At 39.9% G+C, this 23,638-nt stretch overlaps 1 protein-coding gene across 1 annotated transcript in view; it reads right to left on the bottom strand.

Annotated features, from left to right (window-relative positions):
• NAALADL2 (N-acetylated alpha-linked acidic dipeptidase like 2) overlaps window positions 1-14,463 on the bottom strand; it is a 1,056,665-nt gene extending 1,042,202 nt beyond the window's left edge. The window contains exon 1 of the mRNA XM_019532747.1: window positions 14,396-14,463. The gene's annotated coding sequence lies outside the window, so the exon portion shown is untranslated. The remainder of the gene's footprint in view (window positions 1-14,395) is intronic.
• Between the last annotated feature and the right edge of the window lie 9,175 nt (window positions 14,464-23,638).

The raw sequence follows: 23,638 nt of genomic DNA, 5'->3' as shown, positions 1-23,638 counted from the left end.
CTCAGGTCCCTTCCGACCCTAGAAACTATGAAACTATGAAACCCGATTCCTCCTAATTTGTCATCACTCCACAGGGATTAATAACCTTCTCTCCTTTTAATGTTCTTGATATTACATTAATCAATGTATCATCTTCTGCAATTTTGCTATCTCTTCCTGGTAATATCTTTCTTCAGGTGTGGAAATGATTGACAATGAAGTATTCCAGCCTTCAGATGGTCAAGAACGCTAGATTTTGTTTTACAAATATGAATAAAAGATGGGCATTTAAGTATAATGACTACAAAACTAATAAAATCTCTCTGGACTATGTTTTCCTAGTCCGTTATGTTTTTAAAACTTAGCATATAAGCTATCAAGTAAGTACATATTGCAATGAAGTTATATTTTTACTTTGATCTTAAAATGAACAATATAGCACTAGGCCACTAGCATATTAACACATTTAGTTTCTTTTTAACTATAAAAAATGTACATTGTTTTATACGTGATTATGCACCACAATACCAGCACCCCACTTTTCAAAATCGTATATCTGCCCATGGCCAAAAGAGTTTAGCTTTCTAGAAAAGGGGGAAGTGTTTGAAAAGAAATAGGAACAACTTGTCTAACACACACATTTTTTCCAAAATCCATTAAACAGTAACTGTTCCCCTCCAAGATAGTCAGGCTTATTACAGCTGCTAATTACATATCAGTCAAACACAACTGTATATTTTATTTTATTATTTTATATATATATATATATATTTTTACGATCTGATTCAGGCTTAGATAGACCTAACTTCATAGACCTACCCTTTTATTATTATGTACTGTATGAAAACATCTTAGCAATTCAAGGTATACCTCCCACCATTCTAAATATATTACTTTTGGGATTCAGCACTAAGTTGCACATCAAATATAGAACATTGTCAGATGATGTCAAATTAAAGTGCAGGGATCTGTCTTGCTATTTCTACTATTTTCTTTTTCCAGTGGGGCAAATATTTCCAAAAATAATATAGCTTTGCTAACAGCATATTCCTGGAAACAGGAAGTACAGTGGGACAAAGACTAGGTATGGCAGCCCCAGAAACTGGAACAAGCAGCAACAGGGAGCTCCCACTTTTACATAGAAAAGCAAAGGGGTTAAGGTCACAAATCAACAGGCCAAATGAAGGAACAGGTAAAAGGTAGAAAAACATCAACACTATGGTAACATACACTCAGCACCTTAATTTCCCCTCCACATACACCAACACACACACGCCTCCAGAGATGTCCCCAAACCAGACTTTAGTACCTAAAGTGCTCAAACAGCAGCCTGAAGCTGCCCCCAAATCTGAGTCCAGCTCTTTCAGTCCCCAGTCCTTGCTGACTGAGCCAGTGAAATCTCCAGCTCCACGGTGCACTACTCTGCGTAGGGCTGACCAGGTTCGTTGTGCATGCTGCTCTCTCTTCCCCTTACTCCAGCCTCGAGCTTCCTCCTCCTTTTTTCCCTTCACCCCAGCCCCTGGGGGTTTCTGAGAGTTGCAGTCCAAATTAAGAGACATCACAGCTCCACATACTGCCCCTCGGTTCCATCTGCTGTTACATACATTACACTCACATTACACCAGGAAATAGACATATACTACGCTGAAAGAGAGCGCTTCTTTCTTCCCCCCTACTGACTAAATGGATGTCTGAGGGTATAGTTATAGGCTAAATAGACAGTCAAAAAGCCTGACGCTGAATCATTTCAGTCTCTGAAGGTTAGCAAAGCTGCAAAGACTGAACCAATAAGCAAATGAACAGACTTTCAGGAAATACAACCACATGCCTACAGCAGCTCAAGCCAGAAGCCGGGGGGCACTAAGAACACAGCTCTCTGGAACATAGTGAGCATGAGGTGTGTGCTTTCCTCCTCTTCCTGCTGCCCCTGAGGTCTCTAGAATTTGGAGCCCAAAATCAGAACAGCAGCACTCTGCAGAGTTGCTCATCACTTCCTTTTCCTGATTCCAGGTGCCTCTGGGATTTGGAGTCCACAGTTGCAGCCAGCACTAAGTAAGCAGGGCAGGGCAGCTCCATACTCATAGTTTCATAGTTAGTAAGGTCGGAAGGGACCTGAGCAGATCATCAAGTCTGACCCCCTGCTGTGGCAGGAAAGAGTACTGGGGTCAAACGACCCCAGCAAGGTGATTGTCTAGCTGGGGAGGGGAAAGGAAAGTTTAACACCCCTCCTTTGCCCCAGTACCAAGCAGGGGTTTGACTGGGGAGGCCAGTGAGCCAGCCAGTGAGATCAGTGAGCCAGTCATCACTGCTCCAGCTAGGGAGCAGAGAGGCAAGGTCAGCCCTGCTCTCTGGAGCAGACAACACAGCCCAGAACAGGACTAAAATGCTGGGAGACTGTGATTTAACTTGAACCAGGAAGGAGTCTGGGACAGAAGTTTTATATACTAGTTTGACCCAAATCAATTAAGTCTGATACTACATTCAACCAGGTTCATCTTCAACCAGTTTCAGCCATTTTGAAACTGGTTTATGTGCACTATTCTGTTACAGACTGAAACCAGTTTCTGATCACTTAAACCAGACATTACGCGTAATGTCTGTCCCTACCTAAATAGTGCAAAGTAGATAGCTTGCTTCATGCAGACTTCATAGTCAGAACCAGCATAGCAATGCTAGCTGTAGTAAAGCTAATAAACTGCTCTTCTCCCTAGCACCAGTCAGCCTGGGCACTCAAGAGTTAATTCAGGTGTTGCAGATCTGCTATTGTTTCCCTCTTACTGAACAGGGATCATGATTCAGGACAGCACTAAAGCATGTGCTTAAAACACCTTACGATCAACAGGACTTAAAGACATGCTTTTCCAAATCAAGTTTTTTAACTTGGAAGCAGCAGCCTTTCAACTCAAAAGTTAAGTAACTACTTAAGAGCAGCTGTGAATAAGAACACGTTGCTGAATTGGGGTTCTGGTCCTTCCACTCAGGCGTTAAATGTTCATGCTTTGACATCCAGAGATCTAAGGCTTATTACCACCCAGGGCCCAGCCAGGAGGCATTACATAACCTTTTATAATATCTCAGACACATTTTAGTGTCTGGGTAACTGTTCGGGTTCAGTAACACTGCAGGCAAATCCTCTTATTATTTCACCCAATATATTCACTCATCCCTAATCCAAATGGAAATTTGGGCACAGGGGATGCTTGCAGGAAATCTCAAGAGGAGCAAAGCTGGTGAAAACAAATCATCAGCTTTTCACAGCTGAAAGACTGGAAACAGTTGGTGTCATCTATGAAAAAATATATAGAAAGCTTCGCCAATTCAAGTCATCTATTTAAATTAGTAGCAGGTTATTTAAATTAAAATATAACTTCTTAAATTATGAAAAGTAATGATAATCAGTTTTGAAAACACAAACTTTCAGCCAGAGTTTATGAGCTTCACTACATCAGGTTCCAAAATTGTGGTAGTCACAAGTTCCATATATTTACTTTGGCTCACTCTTGCCTGTTGTTGTTGGGTACTTGTGACACAATCGAGGGAGTATGTGAAAGAAAACATGAGTACTGTAGATATGTCAACGCCCTTCAGAAATGTGTGGTGGGAAAGCCTGAGTCTCTTGGATACAATGGATAAACACTATATGAACCACTGCTCTCTCTAATATTATGTTGTTAGCACACTCCTGACAAACAGAATTTTCAGTGCCAAGTCTTCAGTAGGTAGCATTGGTCAGCTGAGTTTTCATCAACAACTTCTTTTGGGATAACAGACAGCTATCAATAAAAGTGACTAACAGTATAGGTTGCAGACCAGCTGAAGTGAGCACACAGGTCCCAGACCAGAAGTGGACATGAAGGAGCTGTGCTTCATGAGCCCAGACCACCCAGGATGATATTTTAAGGGCAACCTTTGAATATAGTCAACCGTTTGGGGGTTCTGGTCCTTCCACTCAGGCATTAAATGTTTGCCCATCCCAACAGTCTACATGACCACATTACTTGGCTTATATAATGACTCTTAGCAAGAGTTATTGTTTACAACAAGATGCCAACATTTCTGAGACAGCAGAGGTGTTAATAGTTTGCACCTTTACAGAACCACAGCATGTCAACGAAGTGACAATTAAATTCTGTCAGTCTCACCAGCCTTTGCAATATTTCTACTCTAAGATCAGTTCTAGAAGAACCAATAGCAACTTGCAGCCTCTAAGTTATACAGCGTTGGAGTTATATAGCCTTATACTTTCACATTAATTTTTTTCCTGATAGTCTGAAAATTGCACACATATATTCCTCTTCATTGAATGTTAAATGAATTACTGCTGGAGAAACTGGAAAAGTTATATGGTATATAAGTCTATCTTATGCGTTCTGAAGCAGTAAATTAAGATGCAGAAAAGAAAAAGGCGTAGAACTAAACAGCAACATTTACTCTTTGGTTATGGGTGACCCACAGCAACAAAGGACCAGAAAGTATCTGGGGAAGTATGTAGCTAGCTATCCCTTTCTCTTCTCCTAGGGAGGTTACAAAACAGAGCACAGGTTTTTTGTTTCTGTCAGAAAGGTACCTCTTAATCACGGTAGGAGGAAAAACAGACGGTCTAGTTATTGACCTTGGCTCCAAAACCGACTGAAAAAAAAGAAAACACCTGCTGCACAGACCTAAACCACTGAGATGGACACTTGATCAGAAGAGAAAAAAACACATGAAAAAAAAAAAAAAAAAAGAATGTGGAAACACATTTTATTCAACCTTATCTGGTGAGACAGAAGGGTATTATTTTGTTTTTAGGTAGAAAACATTTTCTTCTGAACATGCCTGCTGTTTTTGCATTTCTGTAGGTATAAAGGAACATATGGGAGCTACTGTACATGCATCCTTTTTATAGCAAATTCCTCTGAGAAATACCAACCCAACACGACAGGAAAGCTATAAAAGAATCCAGTTCCCTCAACATAAGTTCAGTGGAGAAGACTACAGGATACACAAAGTTGAAACAAAAAGGTAAATCATCAACATCAATCTTTTGTAGAAGTGCTAAAAGGGACACATTCAAGATGTTTCTTGAGATTGATACCATAATTTTGTCTTGCAAGGTGCCCGTGGAAACTTGTAAACTGTTTCTTTGCAACATTTATTTTTAAATTGCACATGCAAATTGGTTTGCTACGGTGGACTATTCCAAAAATAGAATATTAAATATCTGCAAATTCTAAGCATTTGTAGCATTTCCACTGCAATTCTACCAAATTATACAGACTCTATCTAGCCTTTTGAGTTGAAGTAATAGCTCCATTCATGACATAGTGAAATGGGTTACTGTCTTTTTAAGCCTCTGGCAAAGCCGGAAGGCAGTGAATAGGCAGAGCTGTGAAAGCTCCCATTTATTATAATTTTCATATAATACAGTAACACCCCTGGAACAGAGAAGTGATGGGTTCCAGAGGCCAATCAAACCAAGACAGGAGTTAGCTGCATTTTAAATAAACTGTAGTCTCCATATAGTTACGGTATACATTACAGTAATCCCACCTGGAGGTGACGAGGGCAGTGAGCAGTATTCCTAAACCCTTGTCTCTAAGAAATGTTAGGAAAAGGCTTTTGCCATTTCCTACAGTTTCCTCCTGGTTAATGACAAAACTCTGAGACACTGCACAGTTTTGAAGAAGAGCAGGAAGGTATCTTTTTTATAATAGTTGCATTCTTACTAGGCCTTCAGAACAATTCCTCTTCTCACAAGTATCTCTATTTCTTTACAAGAGTTCAGTTTAATCTGTACCTGTCCTCTATTCACAAGCTGATCTCTGTAAGCAGGATGTCGTCATCTTCACGATGGTGTTTCATTGCACACGTGGATAAAGAGACCTACGTGGAGGTCACTAGGTTGTGGCTAGCACCAGGACTATCATCTCTTCAACTCTCCAGGAAGGTTCATTTATGTATGAAAGAGAGTAACCCCTCCACAACTCACAGATGAGGATTTTTGGTAATTACCCATTGCAACTCTCTGGGTTCTTCTGACGAGCAAGTACAGCCACCCTCGGCTTAACTAAGCAGCTGAAGTGGGAGACCCAGATTCAATCCTCTCCTCTACTAAGGGATTTTAGCCCCAAGAGGGCCCAACCTCTCTAGAAGTTTGAGAAGCATTCTTACTCCCTCTGCTTGACACTGTGACAATTTGCATGAGATAATTTAACATTCATTGGCCCAAAAACTAAAGCAAAAGTGAGCATTCCTAGTGTTCCTGAGAACAGAGAAATTCCTGGCATCCAGTCTCTGCTCCAAGGTCTCTTTATTCAATGGCTGTGACTACTTACAAACAGAAGGAAGCCAGAAGTCTAGATTTAATGCATCCAGTTAAGACACTGGGCACATGAGGGCAAGGTTTAGTCTAAGTTTTATGTCTGTGTTGCAAGACACAATATAGACCTAATAAATAATAATCTAATTTCCCCTACAATTTCAACCAGAAGAATGATTTTAATTTACTTCTTGTTATAAACCAATATGGTGTCATGTTGCTTGGCATTTATATCAGCTGCCTCGTTGCAGGAGCAACTGAGGTGACTCCTCCATCTAACTATATAAATGGTAAGGTAAAAAAAGTTCTCTTATAATGTGGAGATTGTTCTGGACAAAATTACTCTATAGAGATACTGGTTTACAGTCATGTTTGAAGAATAATAGTAACCACCTCCAGGTTTTCCAGACCTTTTGGTTAATTAATTCCTGGGTCAACTGAATAAAAATAAAAGGCTACTCTGTCAGAATAAAAAGCACTTTTCCATATATAACTTTACAAGAAGTTTAACTCTGAGACCTAAATATCTCGACAGTATCCATTAAAATCAAATCCATTTCAACTAGTTCTGAAAAAACGGAATTACCTTTGATATATTTTTTACACTGACATTTTTTATGCCATCTCAGGACATCAGTGATTTTCAGATATTTGAATCAGAACTAAAAATAGTTAAGCTTTAAAGGTCAGGAAAAAAATTTCTCCTCTCCTTTTTGGTAATATTTCTTTTATCCCCTCTTTCTGAGAAGTGTCATTAATTAGTGCCTTTCAACCAAAAAAGTATTAGAAGTGTCTCTATTAAGCAAACATACATTTCAAAACTGAAATCACAGAAAGTGTCCATTAAATTCAAAGGGGATAAATTGCCTTGCTTGGCCACTCAGAGTCTTTTATACCAATTAGAAGGACATTTTATATCACATAAAGCAGTGAGCCACAGAAAGAACACCCAGAAATACTTGAGACTTTTGTATTAGCATCATTTCCCAAGGATTCACTCCAGCCTCAGAAAGAGGGAGCGAGATTTTTTTAAACATCTTTTAAATTTCTCACTCCGATTTGAATATAGCAGGATTTTATTTTCATACTAATTTGATATATGCTTCTCCATAAATTTTTTTTTTTGTTGAGACTATACTAATTCATTAAGGCAAGGAAGGGGCCTTAAGCATGTAGACAGGTTCCATTGTTAATGAGACCTAAAAACATCCTTAAAACTATAGCAATGTTTGCAATGCATACCCAAGACACAGGGATTGGTTTCAACAAGTAAAGGGGCTTAGCTTAAAGAAATCATTTTGACATAATTGGAAATAAAAATATATGTAGTTTAGAGCCATTCTAAGCTATTAAGGAAAGCAAGTTTGACAAGGACCATTTCTGCAAGATCTTAGAACAAACTGAACATCAATTTACAAGATAACTTCAATCTTTAAAACTGCTTTAACAACACAGATTCCATGTTAGCATAGCAGTATATTTCAAAATAATGTTATGTGTGCAAAATTTAAAGAATAATATCAAATAGCAGTAATCCAGTATTAATGCTAATCAGGTAAACATTTAAAAATCAGGGCAGGGGCGGGGGGGGACCCTTAAAAGTTTTCTTTTAGAATTAAGTTGGTCACTGTAGTACTTAGAAATTGAATAGTATCTGGTATACCTCTGTTTTCTGTTCCTAAACCCAAGAGACCTCTTCCTCAGCAGAAGTACTCACATGTGGCTAGATCTTACAGGTTTATAAATCAGAATAAAAGAAAAAAAACAGTTACTACAAATTCAGCTACGCCCACATGATTCTTCATACACTTAAAATTGTTAAAAAGCAAAGATATAACCTTGTATATTCCAGGCCACTTTATTGACCAGTGAAGTCAATAAAGCTACATTAATGTATACTAATTATAAAACATATCCTCCCTGTTCTCAACAAGCATAAAATAGTTATATTTTAATATTTACAAACAACAAGAGGAAGAGGAATAGAGAATACAGTGTACAAGTACCATGTTTAAAATTAACTTAGTGAAAGAAACTGCATCACTTGGGAATTTTTGACTTCCATGCATTTGCTTTCTCACCCTTAACTCTGCATTAATAAAACATTTTGTATTTAAATATTTCATGTTTATTTTGGTTTTTATATGTCCTGCACATCCTGTCTACATTGGAAGAGTGGGGTATTACAATGTATATTACATGGGATTCGGATTTTAGACACGTGCCAAATCAGTAGCTTTAAACATTCATAACTTCAAAGCTAATGATCCACTTCACTTCAGATTTAGATTGCTGAAGTGCTGGCATAGGATTACAAAACAAGCCAAGTGTCTACTTTAAGCCATTTTTGAGTTATACAGCTTCACAAATCACAGTATTTTCATTATATTTAGTATGGAAAACTTCATCAAGGCCACACAAAAACTATGCATTTTCCACATCCTTCCAATACAATGTCCAAACATGGAAAACTCAAGTGCAAAAGGAAGTGTTTTGAGAACTGGGGGAATGATGAAGGGGCTATAGCAGCAGTAGGGCTAGGGACAGAAGTTACACATAAACCAGTTTAAGTGATCAGAAACTAGTTTAAACCTGTAACAGAACAGAAGTTCAGTACACATAAACCAGTTTCAAAATGGATGAAAATGGTTTAAGATAAACATGGTTGGATGTAGCATCAGATATAACTGATTTGGGTCAAACCAGTTTATGAAACTTCTGTCCCACACCCCTTCCTGTTTCAAAGTAAATTAGAGTCTCTCAGCATCCCAGCATGCTTTACAGCACTAGGCTGGGATTTGCTGTCTGCTCCAGCAGAGAAGGGTTGGGGTGAGGGAGCAGAGGGAGGCAGGGACTGCCCCCCCAGGCAAACCCTAACTGAGGTATGGGGCCGCAGAGGGGCCCCCTCTTAAAGCCCCCTTCCCCCAGTTAAATCCCCTTCCCCTGAGTACAGAGCCGCCCTGCCCTGCTAAACTTACTGAAACTTAGTGCTGGCTGTGACTGTGGACTACAAATCCCACACGCACCTAGAAGCAGGAAAAGGAAGTGATGAACAACCCTGCAGCATCCCGCTGCTGTGTTTCTGGATTGCAAATTCCAGAGACCTCGGGGCAGCAGGAAGAAGCAGCAAACACACAGCACATGCTGGCTACATGCGAGAGACCCATGCTCTAGCACCCCCCACCTTCTAGCCTGAGCCACTGCAGGCACGTGCCTGCATTTCCTGAACCAAAGTAAATTCATGTCCAGTTGTTTCTCTGTTTAGTCTCTGCAACTTAGACAAACCTGCAAAGACTGATTGATTCAGCCTTGGGCTTTTTGACTGACTGTATACTTAGCCTAGGAGTTCAATGACAGTGACAAGCTGTTATAATGAAAATGTTGAAAGTCTGAAATTGATGTACACCAAAAAGAGAAACAAGTCATCTTTGTCTCTCTGGGACCCAGCTCAGAATCAGGGAAAGCAGAAATGTGAACTTGGGAATCCTATATGCTAGGCAAACGCCCTTATCACTGAGCTACAACGTCCAACGTTTTCTGGCTCACTTGACATAATGTCTAGCAGCTCCAACAGAGTAAAATAAGTAGAAAAAGAGAGAATTACCCTAATATTCTAACGGTTAGGGTATTCATCTGGCACATGAGATTCCAACAAAATCGGGGTCTTGAAGCTGGACATCTCATATCCCCTCACCTTTCTCCACATCATCTCATCTCAGCTGCATCCTGCCATAATAATCCTTCCCAATGAATGAATTTCTTTTTCTACAACTCTGTTGACTGCATTTGGACTTAAGATTCTACATCAGCAACCCCAATTCACCATGTAGGACAAAATATTGTGCACTCTTACTTCCTCCCACCTTACTGCCCAATTTAGCTAAAATACTTAGACCATAAGAACCACCACAGAATTCTTCACAGCAGATAGATGGCAAGAGATATTTAAAATGACTAAGAATGGTTTCATTCTCATCTCTGCATTTGCACACTATTCCCTTTAGGAACAGGAATTGCAGTTCTGTTACTGCTCCTACTGAAGTCAAAGAAAAAGATGCACATGCATTCAATGACAAAATACAAATTCCTTTGTATAGTCAATACACAAATAAGAGGGGGGGTTTCTTTCAGGAGGTAAATGGAGTTGAGTCAGCCCTGTTCCTGTAACATGGGAACAGCTTCCAGATGTGTATGTCAACTTCCTCCATGAGGTATACATGCGTTGTTAGAAGAAACTGAGGTATGCAAAAATAAAATGACTTTTTACCTAAGGCAACTGTGGCACAAGCATTAACTGAACTCAGACCCGTTGAGTCCACAGTGCTGCTATGTCTTAGCCAAATAGCAAGACCACCCTTCATTGCATATATCAGTATCTTACTTACTCTAGATAAACAGATAACCATCTTTTACCTATAAACATTTATATAATTATTTAGTGATGTTTCTCCTTGTTTGGTATTGTATTACTACAAATAGAACAGAGGCAATAGCTTTTCTTACTAATGTGAATACGGGCACAGGGTACACATGTATCTTCTGTACTTTCTTCAGAATTTTGTATTTCCTCTCATATATACCATTTCAGGATATGAGCAAGCGAACCCCCTAATATCCAGTGTCAGTTATATTTTCTATGGAACTTGCTGAACACTTCCTGTCATCTGAAGCACAGGATGGCGAATAAGGACATTTTGCATAGCAACAAGCTTTACTATAGCAAGCACTCCTCTTAATCATGTCAATTACTTTCTGTTGACATTTTCAAAGCTCCCTAAATGATCTGGTCTACAAATATTTGAATAGGCTTCCAAAAATATCAGTCTTAGATACTATTTAGTACATCAGGCAGAAGTAGGAAAAAAGACAGACAGACAGACAGACAGGATACTGGAACCCACAGGTATGTTTTCTCCTCAAAACAAAGGTCTTCCATATTGTAGTTCCTCTGTAATGGTTCCCACAGCAATAATTCATGGTAACAATGAGACTGCAATACTCTAGAGAAGTCCCTAACACAATTCTTCCTCTATTCTAGACAGCAACCAGAATGTATCACACTTCAAAATTCTCTTTCTCCCTCCAGTTTTATTATCTCTAGAGTGAATATTTGTGAGGGCAACTTTAGTGACAGGGATTCACACAGATTCGTTCTATGTTAATAATGGCTGTGAAGCTAAGTTATTCAAAACAAATTTTGCATTGGAAGCATGTTCTTAAATAAGCTGGAAATGTTGTTATTCCAAAGCCAAATTAAACAAGGGGGTACCACAGAAAGCCAATTAACTAATTTAGACAGCAACACAATATAAATCATTGCCCTTATTCTCACCCAGCATGATGTTCTGTGACTCATAGATACCACTTTGTTAGCATACATTTCAAGAAAAGGCATAGTTAATACTGGTAGCATTTAAAGACAGCATGTAGTTCCCATGTCTGAATTCCAAGAGGATCTTGTAAGAAAAGAAGTATTTTTTTGTCCACAATTAGCATGCATTAAATTCAACGTTTCCAAACTCACCTTGAAAATCCACAGCAACAAAAAATTCTGAAATTTTCGATCAAGTTGTCAGACTAATAGCAGAGAATGGGTATAAGTAGACACAACACTGGCACAAGGCCAGACTGGCAGGAATTAGGAACAGCTTAACATGTGCTCTAGTATTTTACCCTCTCCAAACTGGAATGGGAACAAGGGTTCCGAGGTCTCAGTGTTCCTCTGCTGTCAAAGATCTGCAAAACTTACTAAGAAGAAATGCCTCATTCTCCATTACTGGCCAGTCCAGGTACAGACTAACAGTTACACCAATAGCTCAAAATAGCAGATGCCATGTTCTTAATTGAACAATTCCAATACATCCACACCAATGACCTATTTATGGGTCACTATGTGACCCCAATGAAGTTGAAGTGGCCCAAGTTCAATTCAAATTTTCCAGTGTTCCAGATCTCAGGTATCAAGGTATCAAGACTGCATGTAGAAAAGTCCTAATTCTAAAAAGAACAAATTAAGCCAGGGATCCTATGGGTCAAACAGGACTTATATTTATACAGATATAGGTCCAATTATATTAACAAATGCCCTTAGTTCTTCAAATACTGATCATTTTACATTGGGCTTAATTTTCCTCTCACACTGACATACAACTGGTGAAACTCCACAAACTGTCTGAGAATTCTTCTAGTGTCAACCAATGTAAGCAAACAGAAAAATTGGGTTTTCAAGTCAATAGTTAGACCTCTGTAATATCTGATGTAAATGAGTCATGAATGGCGATACTCAATATGTAAGGAAAACATTACTTCTACTTTTAAACAACTTCCCCTGGGCTACACCAGTTTCACCACATTTAGGACAGGAAAACTTTCGCTGTCCTCCACATTTTAGGGAAGGACGCAGAATGTTTCCCACTTCAGACAGATTACTTCAACAAATTTTCTTTCCTTTAAAAAAAATTACCTGTTTAAACAGTTTAAATTCACTGGGGATATAGATTCAATCGTTTCCATCAGGTTTCCTTCCTTATTTAAATTAGCATTTTCCTACATATGTTCATGTCAGCTTTAATAAACCTATTTCAGCTTGCAATGTGCATATCTGACCTTAGACACTGCCTCTCTAGGCTCCTAAAAGAGTCATGTTGCATTAAGTAAAAGGCTTCTTGGAAGAGGTCCTTAATTTTTTTTTCCAATGAAGAAACAGGTGAATTATTTAGATTCCAATTTTTGTAATTAGATTAGATGCTTGATTTATTTCTTTGTCTTTCTGCCAAAGTACCATGTACCCAGCAAATTTTAAAGCAAGCATCACTTCTTCCATCCACACTAGGGACCCCAACTGTATTATGCGAAACTAGTATCATTAAAAAAAAAAAGAAAAAAAAAGAAAAAGTTTTCAAAAAAGTCAATAAGATGTTAATATACATTTGTTGATTTTAAACATGCTGGCATCAACTGTAATGCAACCTGGTACATTCAGGGAGATCTAAAATCACTGATTTCTCTTACTCAATCTGGAGGAATGTTGTAGCTTCAGCAGAATGGAAAACTTACTTGAAGCCCTATATACAAACACCATCTGCTCTCTTGCAAAAGGTATAATGTTTGAAATAACAACATTCCTTTCTCTTCCCCTCACCACCAAACAGTCACACTCTTGGTGGAACAGAATGATTCTATTTATATGAAGAGCCTGCAAAATAAACCACTATAAAAACAGAAGCATATGGCCAAATAACTCTGCAGTATTTAGCATGTTCACCTGTAGAGCAAGAGCTATAAAACAAGCAACTAAATATACACAGGTCCACCCGGAAACTGCCAATAAGTGCATGGTGTTCTTCAAATGAAAATCCTATTCCTCACTGATTATGTTATATAGATGCCTTGTTACAGGTTTGCGAGAACAACTCTTCATACTACTGACCCTGCCTTTAACTGTCTAATATCATGTGCAGCCATACTTACAGTAACCCTCAATATGTCTATCCAGTTGCAAGAATTTAATTACTTTACCTGCTAAATTTAATTAATTACCTTACCCGCTAAAATTTACAGGTCAAGTTTAACTGACCCCTGAAAAACCACTGTAAAAATTTCAAATAAGTTTAGAATTCCCTGACTTTTTCACTGACAACAATGTGCCTACCATCCACTGTCTTTAAGGCTATCATGTTTTTCATCAGGCAGCTTCTTTTCAGGAGATGGTTTACAGGTCTTACACTTCAGTTTGTTTGCTGTTTGTTCTCTATGTTGCAACAAGAAACACAGCTGTTCTCAAATTCTTTCCTGCTTTTTTTCTTATGACCAGCGCAACAGAAATGGACACTGATTGAGAAAGAATGCTTCAGCATTACCAAAAGCTTTGTTGGGCAGGGAAGTACCATAAAATTCTTGAATCTTGTGAAATTTCTCCTTCTATCCTCAAGTCTTCTTTTCACTTCAAACTGTTAAAAACAGTTCCAACAAACAGCTGGCTTTTGTCAAATACACTACAAAACACCTTTCCACAGTATTATTTTGGTCTCCTGATTAATGTTCCTCTGTGATCAGTTCTCTGATCATTGCTTTGAGGTCATTAAGGCTTTGCACAAAAATGTCACTTCCACTTACCAATTAAAGGCTGGCCCATATCCTTTTATCAGGATGCCTTTCTCTGGAGAAGAACTAAAACCATCCTGAAATGGAAAGAGAAGAAAAAGAGTTTACATGAAGGCAAACTTATTTGACTTCCCCTTCTACATCATTTCTGATCTTCTTGTCAAGGTTGTGTGTCAAGAACAGGATTCACAATTCTTATTTATGGCTCCTTCATGGCTTCCTACACTGCTTCTATTTCCACCATGTCAGAGACTTTTTCATAGTTTGCTAAAGGCAGTGAAAAGCTGAGAAAGCCAAAAACTACAGCGTATTCCTGCTGATTTTCCATTACAGAAGAAAGCGTAATGCAGAATTTCCTCGAGTCTCTGAAGGGTCTTCAAATTTCTCCTAACAAATATTACAATTACGTTATTTTTCAATTGCTGAATGTAACAAGCTATATTACAGTAGAGTCTTCCAAAGAAGTTGATTTGTTCTGCTTTCATTTCCACCCCTTACTAATAGACGACTGAGGTCTATTTCTGCAAGCGTCTTTGTGAAAATCTTGTAGAATCTTGACAATAGATATGAATCTAGCTTTTGTGTTCCTTATTTTGTTCAGTCATCTTTGCAGTAACTGAGTCTGGCAGCATTCTCCCATTGTACAAGAACTTGACTTAGGAACACAGCATAACAATTCTTCAATATTTAGCATGCAATCTACAAATTAAGTAATCTTTTGCTTATCTGCAAGTTTTTAGAGGGTCATTCAGCTTCACCTGCTCCAGTTTCAGCAGCAGGAAGAATAAAGAATCACTTTCTTTTTTTTTTTTTTTTTTTTAAATTATTGACCACTGGGATAAAGGGAGGCCAGGATAGATAATACAGATCATGAGTTTTTCCTGAATTATGTTTCAACTACAGCGTACCTTGATTTAAATATTTCTCATGATGAAGAACCCACTCTGACACTACGCAACTTTTCCCAAATGTCCTATACTCCTGCCATTGAAAATGTTACTTATTTCTAGTCTTTTTTTAAAATACAGATTTAAATCTTTATTGGTGAATGTTCTACATTCCATTTCCAGTCATTAGCTCCTATTAAAACCACGTCTACTAACGAATCTCTTGATTGTCAAATTTCTGTTGCCCATGTAGATGCTTACACAGAGCTCTCAAGTCATCCCTTAATTTTCTCTTTTATAATTTAATATTGTCAAGCTCCCAGAATTTCTCACTGAAAGGCATGCTTTTTAATCCGTTAATGATTTTTGTGAATCTTCTCTGAAGCCTCTCCAAGTTTTCAACATCTCCCTTGAAGGTTTGGCATCACAACTTGACACAACTTTCTGACAGTGGCTGCACCAGTGCCAAATACAGGGTTACACAACGCTCCTACTCTTGTTTAAATTTTCAACAGTTTAGTTCCCGTTCAGACCCTTCCTTCAACATCCCCAACAACAGAATCATTCCCTAATAACAAATGCAAACACTTTTCAAATCACTGATACTTCTATGAGCTTTGCAATATATCCTTTTTTCTCCCAGGCTTATGTTCTAGATGGTTAACTCTGTAGGACACAGGCTATCTTAATGTTTTGCTTTGCACTGCACTAAGCACACAGTTGATGGTAAATAACAAGAACAATAATGACTATTTTAGTGTTGATATTGTTAAAACCTCTTGTTGTCTTTATTTACATTAGCAGTTATAATGACTGTCCACACAGAAATTTCTATTTTGGAAACAGTTTTGTACAAACTTATCTTTAAAGACAGTTGCAATGCTGAATTTGCCATTAACTGAGAAGACAGACCTTTATAATGCATTTGCTAGAATGTAACCTTGTTTCACATAAATACATTAAGTATCATTTTAATAACTGTGAAGATCGATCTTGCAACAGGTTGACCACTACAGCACTAGTTCACCAACCATTCAAGAGCCTACTTAACTTTCAAGCCTGATTAGGCTCAGCAGAGCTAATAAGTGCTTTTCAAAATGGAATCCGGGCTGCTCAACCCCTTCCAGAACTGAGCTTTACGGGGTGCGCCTACATGTGCGCCTGTATTAGGGCACAGTAAATTCATTAACTCTGCCATAAGATAATACTGTCCATGACAAGAGCTACCTACAGTAGAGTAATTTACACCCAGCTCAACACATGTGTGGACACTGACCAGGGCTGCCTGGGACACCAGAATGCTACCGTGCGAGGACTACCTGCAGCTTCAGGGGGCCACATGCAGGCCGCAGCCAGCCCTGCCACTGACTGACGCAATAGTCCAGAGCCCAGGGCTGACCCCCCACAAACCTGCTGCCAGCTTGGGGCTGCTCCGCCCCGGCTCAAATTGCTGTGGTCCCGGACACACACGTATACACTGTGCCCGGGAGCTACTGACTCTGGCACAAAGTGTCAGCTAATTGCACACTGTGTACTAACACAAATAAGGTATTTTTTTTTAAAGTAAATGCATATGAGTTTGATATCAAACTTATTTTTATGCAACAGAAACATTTTCTTTCACAAGTTTTCTACAGGAATCCAGAAACATGGGATGAGCTAGAAAGAATTCTGTTTGTGACACCTACCCAAACTTACGTTAAATCAATTCTAGTTTACATACTGTACTTTTTTCTTCCAAAGCAATAACTATCTTTCAAACAGAACCCAAATATGGTCCATAGGGCCAATGGTCCAGTTAACTGTTACAATAGTGTAAACTATACATTTAAAAAAAAAAAATCAATATTTAATACATGTGGCAATCAGTATATTGAAGTCAAACTTCATTTTGCACACCACTGAGGTAGAAAGTTAAATTTAAAATAATGAAACAGTAGTCTACAAAGCAAGTTAATTCCCCAAACCAAGAAACATGGCAGTTCTAACTATTATTCTTTAAGCAGTTCAAGATCAATTCCTGCCGTCCTAATTTAAGTAAAAGCCATGGAGAGTTTTATCCCAGTAAAGACAGAAACAGTGATCTCTACTCACCTAAACCAGAGGCACTGCGATACCACTGTACAAGAATGGATTTCATATTAAAAATATACTTGGAGATTAATATTTCCATTTATTTTCAAACAGAAATCTCAGAAAAAATACTGCGTGAGTCAAATTCTTTGCCTGCTATACATGGGAAACATATTACATCTAGCAGGAAAGAGTTCAGAAGAGACAATTTGAATACGTTATTGAACGTTTACCATTGTTTCCGCCTTGCTTACCAAAACAATTGTAAACGTATTCCCCAACCCTTTCTCTTTAGGCTGATGTACAAAGTTGGGGTTTTTTTCTTCATTTTATACTACAATAGTTAACAGTAGTGCAAATCCTTATGCGTACTTGGAAACCAGCTTTGAAAACAAAAACAAAAAAAACCCTTAATTTTTCAACACACACACACACACACACTTCCCACGTACCACATAAGCAATATTGTGAGATGTGAAGAAAGAAAGAAATCAAGTCTAATAGTTTCAACCCAAGGAAGGTATAAGCAAAGGGGCTTAAACAGAAATTCTTCTGCAGATTTAAAAATGGGAGGTATTGTGTCCTTATTCTACATTCAGTAGTGCTTTACTATATCTTAAAAAGCAGCACTCCATGCATAGACAGTTTACCCAAATGCCTCCCTTGATGTACCTAAGGTATAATCATAAAATTGCCAGAGATTTCATTCTCTGCTTCTGAAGCTGATTCCATTCTCTCTGCAGTGATCTTTGATTTCAACACTTCATTGCACAAAAACCTAACGATCAACTAAGCAAGATAGCTGTAAAAATTGGTAGCCAATATAGCAGTTTTATGAGACACTGTTGTGCATACTCCTTGGAAGCACTATTTGTAAAGTGTATGGATACAAAAAGGTTTATTTCCTTGCACCAGGACAAAATAGCAGTCCATGATGCTAAGTCCATCATCCTCCATAAATAGCTCCACTACTTGCTGGATTACAAAGAATATGCATCTTATCCCTATAAAATGACAAACATGGAGTTGATACTGTGTATACACAGTACATAAAAGAAAGGGTACATAGCAAGAATGAATACAACACACATTATCTTCCTGTTAGCAGAGAACTATAATTTTGTATTCTGTGCTGTACCATGCAAGACGTAAGGGAATATCAGGCAGATACCTGCTTCTATAGATCCTAAAACTTCTCCGATGCAATTCCTATCTTAAAGCAGAAATATAAACCAGGATAGCTACAGATGACAGGAAAGATAAATCTTTTTCTTTATAAATTAGTTTAAATTGAATAAAAATACACTCCATGCTTCACACCTTCAGAGCACTGCACAGAGGCACAAAGTTCACAGTTCATTAATAGTCACAACCTCCCTGAGGTAGCTGAGTGTTATAATCATTATTTTACTCATTGGGAACCTGACACAGAGTTGAAGCGATTTGCCCAGAGCAATGGTTCTCAACCTTTTTAGACTCAAACCACCTTTCATTAGACCCAAGGTGCCTGCTGGAAAATGCCAGCTCTTAGCTTTCACTCATTTTTTTGCTACAAAAAAATAACAGAGCAATTACTCTGTTGCAAAGCACTCACAAAAACCACAACCAGTCAGAAAAGTTTTTGGAATTCCTGTTTGAAACCTCTGGATTTCATCTTCTGCATAGTGTAGGTAACTACACACATAGCAGTGCTAACATTGCGTGGCACCTTGCAGCACCCCTTAAAAGCTCTTGCAGCACCCCACGGCCCCCTGACTGGGAATCACTGGTCCAGAGCTTCATAACAATTCAGTAGGAATACAACATAAAAAGTTCTTGATCCGTATCCTACAGCTAGTGCAATACCTCATTCTGCATCTTCTGTTGCATTATACCACCAGCATCAAATGCATAACTGTATCTGAAATACAGACTTCAGTCATTTATTTTTCACTAAAGACATTACTCTGATTACCCTATCCTAGCAACATAAACTGACCATAGATGATGACAGACATACCAACAGAACAGCCACTAAGCACCAAAAATGCAGGTGCTTCTGCAGACAAGAACTAGGAAACCAAGCTGGGGCTGCAGAAGACTTTTATATCCCAAGGACCAGGTATAGAGCAGCCAGCTGTACATATTCAGCAGCAGCTCACAGACAAACAAGCACCAAAAGGATATAATCACACAGATACTTTCTCTGAAAACAATTTTTCTTGCTGAGGAAGGAAATTCGTGCTTAAACCATGCAAAGCCATTGTTTTGTTTTGTAGTTTATTCCTGCCCAAAAAGTATTTGAAAAGAACAAGATGCAGGTGGCTGCATGTATCAGAACATAACTGATAGGAGTCTCGACATGGACTGCTATTATTTGAAAGCTTGCGAGACACCACTGAAACTGGAAGCTGGGACTACAATGAATCCAAGACCCATCATATGAGCCACCACAAGTAGCCTTTTACTGAATTAAGCATAACTGGTTATTTTTTACTATTCATAAAACAGGGATAGATGAATGCTATGGCAACATTTTATTTTCTTTATTCTGGGTGGGGGAAGATAAGGAGGGAGCCATCAAATGCAGTTTGTGCTGAACTATAGTATTTGATCCCTGCACTGTTTAAAAGAATTTCTAGATTCAGCATAACAGTTTTCACCCAGACTACTGAAACTAAAATATAGAGGTTACCATGAAGGAGCCTAGCAAAGAACATGGGATAAGAAGGGGCCCTCTGGGCCAAAGTCCAGTCCCCTGAATTCAGAGGCAACATTTACCGGGAATCCCCACTCCAAGCTCTCGGGCACAGCTACAAGACAGTACCTGAAACACCAGCAAAACCCTACATCATACAATAAGTAAACACAGTGGAGATGAGGGAACTGCCAATGCCCTGCCTCTGTAATGATATATTAATTGGTTAATATATATGCAACATACTAACTGATCAACATACGCCTGAAGATCCTGGTGGGGAAAAAAAAAAAAAAGGCCAGGCCCCACAATATAGGAACTCTCTCCTGTTGGGAACCTGTGGCTTTTCTAAATTGCAGCAGAAGCACCAAAACAGCTTCATCAAATGTCCTGGTCTTCACTGTTTACGCTGCATGAAGATCACATCATTTTCAATAAAACCAAATTTGACCATACAACCAAACACATTAAAATCACCACTAGAGCCATTTCCGGTAGAATACAGATAAATCACACTCCTAGACTTTTCTCTACAATACTGTGAGCTCAAGGCAACAGTCAAACTGGGAGGGAGAGAGGGAGGCTTTCATGCCTTCATTTTGTTGATGCTGGGAATAAATGCTGGATTATGCATGCATTTGGTCTCTTCCAAGAGCTAGGTAGATTAAGAATCTAAAAATAGCACTGCTTGATAAACAGTACTTCGGCATTGTTACAGTGCATACTCTCAACTGCCCTCCATACACCAAATCAATTTGCTTCCCCGTTCTAAGTCAGTACGAAACAATAAACAAGCCCACCTCGAGCAGGATGTCCACACCATTACATGACTTTTAAGAAAGATTCAAATTATTTCCATACTAAGAATTCTGTTTCGATAACTCAGCTATAGAATTGTTGGTAAAGAGAAAGCCCTTATTCCCGGACCCTACCTACTGCCTCTCTTATGGTTGTGAATTTACAAATGGAAGGCAAGCTCAACACTAGTTTGAAATCCTGCCGTAAGGGTCCACATCAGCGCAGATCACATTGCAGAATTCTTAACCTGCTGTGCACAGAGTGAAAGTACTTGCATGGAATTCATATAATTTGAATAAGTCCAAACTGAAGGACCACTGCAGACGGTGAAGGGAGGAGGCAAAAAAAGTTCAGGTACATTTGTGTTTTGCATCTGTGGACACTTTCTGGAAAGGTTTGTATAAACTACTATTTCAGTGGCTGTTCTGGAAAGTTTTTAAAATATTACTGAAAAAAGAAAGTCAAACTTTTTTCTCCTTCATTCCAGAACTTTTAGGACACCTTTCAAGCCTCATAATAATACAAAACTGTTCTCTTTCTCTATATCCAAAAGGCCTAATTTTTTTAACCAAGTCAACACTGTCTCACTTTTGAGCAAACTTAATCTGTAACTGCACAAAAAAAAAAAAAAAAATCAATAAACTTAAAGTTTGGATAGTTCAGGGCAAAATTTTTTAAATTTAAAAAAAGGCAACTAAATCATATTTACGTAAGGAATGTTTGCTCTGCAGACTGCCTGTTCTAGCACCAAACTGCACAGCATGTTCAAGATAACACCTCAGAACTAGTTAAAAAGGTGAAACAATGCCGTGCTAAAAATACGTTTGCACATAGTACAAATCACCTTTTAAATTCACAATCTGCAGATACGTGTCAAAGCAATTCATTTCCATTTTTGTCCGACTCCTAAAGCACCGTGTGCAGCGTGAAAGAGAATGCCGGCCTTCCCAACATCTGCCAACCTCTTGTCACAGGCGAGCAAAGTTGCCAGGTAACCTACCCTGCTTCACACAAGAGCTGCTGCGACAGAGGTCCCATCAAAGCTTCTTCCCTGTACTCGAAACACCTCGTTACTCATGGCTTTCTTTTGTCTTTGCTTTTAAAGCCTGGCCTTACTAGTTTCAACATTCTGTGTGTGACATATGTTTAAATGACCAAAGAGTGAGAGTGTGTGTGTCTGTGTCACATGTAAATGACCAGTAGGTGAGACTCTGACCAGCTGCAGGATGCAGGTGTCACCCCCTTCCCTGGCCCCATCACTAACCCTAGGGGCCACAGGACAGCTGAGCTCTCGCCAAAGCCACTCCGAGCTAGCCAGGGCCAGCACACCTGGCGTCGTTCCCCAGCTTCCTGCTGCTGCATTGCTTCCACGTGGCCCAAAAGCAGGGACCCACCCCCAGCAGCCCAGCCCTGTGTTTCTTGGAGCAGCTGGCTCAGCCGATCCATTGGGGGCAGGGGGAAACTAGAAGAGACAAGCAGAGGGAGGGAGGGAGCTGCAGCTGCAAACAGCTGGAGCAGCCACCACCCCTGCCACTTCACAAGCTTCCCCCCAGCCGCGGCCCCACACCTCTACCTGGAGAGGATGCGACAGACATTGCATAGCAGCACAGAACTCCGCACAGAGGTTTTCAGCAGCCATTAAGTGGGGGAGCGCTTGCCCTGAACCGCTTTGTGCACGTTAGCCAGGATCAACCCATCTGGCAGCCCCGCGAAGAGCCGCAGCGAGTGGCTGAGTCAGAGCCAAGGTGACATGTCTGCATGCACAGGTCGTGTGTCAGGGGGGAACCAGAGCAGGGCAGAGGAGAGTCCCCAGGAAAGACAAGGAAGGAGCCAGGGATGAGCCAGGCCCCTAGATGTGCCAGCAAACCACCCCACTGAGGCACAAGCAAGCAAGAACACTGTCTTTGCCTCAACCACTGCCCTCAACTGGGATGAGAGGCGAATACTTCTCGAGCCCATGCCTGTTATTGGGATGGTTAACAGTGTCACCCTGATAAACCCTGACGTCTTGCATCCACGCCAGACCGTTACACCTTCAGCTTCACCGGGGTTCGAAATACAGGGGGAGGGTTCAGGGGACCTGAGCCCTCCCCATAAGAGACAAGAGCCCCCAGCCTGCCCTGCACCCTTCTCAGACAGCAGTGGTGGTGGCAGTTTCTTCTAGCTTCCAGCTGTCACAGCACAGACCCAGCGAGAGTCAGAGTGCAATTCAACCCGGCGCATCACAATGGTGCCACCTATGCTTGGGCAGCAACATGAGGCTCCTTCTCTAGGCCTGGCCCTCTGCCCTCAGGAAAGACCTCTAGCTTCTGAAGGCGTAACCCCCACAGGAGGGAAATGGAGACCTGGAGTACGTTAAGGGCCAGGGCCAGGATTATAACAGAAGGCAGAGGCAGAGACTGAAGCCAGGGCTGAGGCCTCTCGGTGAGGCAATCTGTCCTCTCAGCGGGGAGCAGGACCAGAACAGGCTGTACAAGCTCCGGATAGAGCAACCCTATTGCCTGAAGGCATGGAGATCTTCAGTAGCAGAGCAGGAATTTTCTTAGCCTTGTGGGTTGCAATCATGAGAGGCAATTCTAGTTCCTATGCTTTTAACAAATACGTGGCATTCCCATCTGTACCTGCCAAGGTACCTACCCTGTGATACCGCTGAGTGATGCATGCCTAGATGCACATACAAATTACATAGTTATGTATAGGGACCTACAGAAATCAAGGCAGCAGACAGGCAATTTTGCAAGCCAGCCTCAATTCTGACTGCCATTTTTGCAGTATTAGTGCCAGGGCCCTGGCAGCCCTGCTCTTTGCTGCTGATTGGCA

Source organism: Crocodylus porosus, unplaced genomic scaffold (genome assembly GCF_001723895.1).
Source record: "Crocodylus porosus isolate Cpor-Errol unplaced genomic scaffold, CroPor_comp1, whole genome shotgun sequence".
Lineage (NCBI taxonomy): Eukaryota > Metazoa > Chordata > Crocodylia > Crocodylidae > Crocodylus > Crocodylus porosus.
The sequence above is the reverse complement of the archived record's forward strand: the minus strand, read 5'-3'. Positions and strand labels throughout refer to the sequence as shown.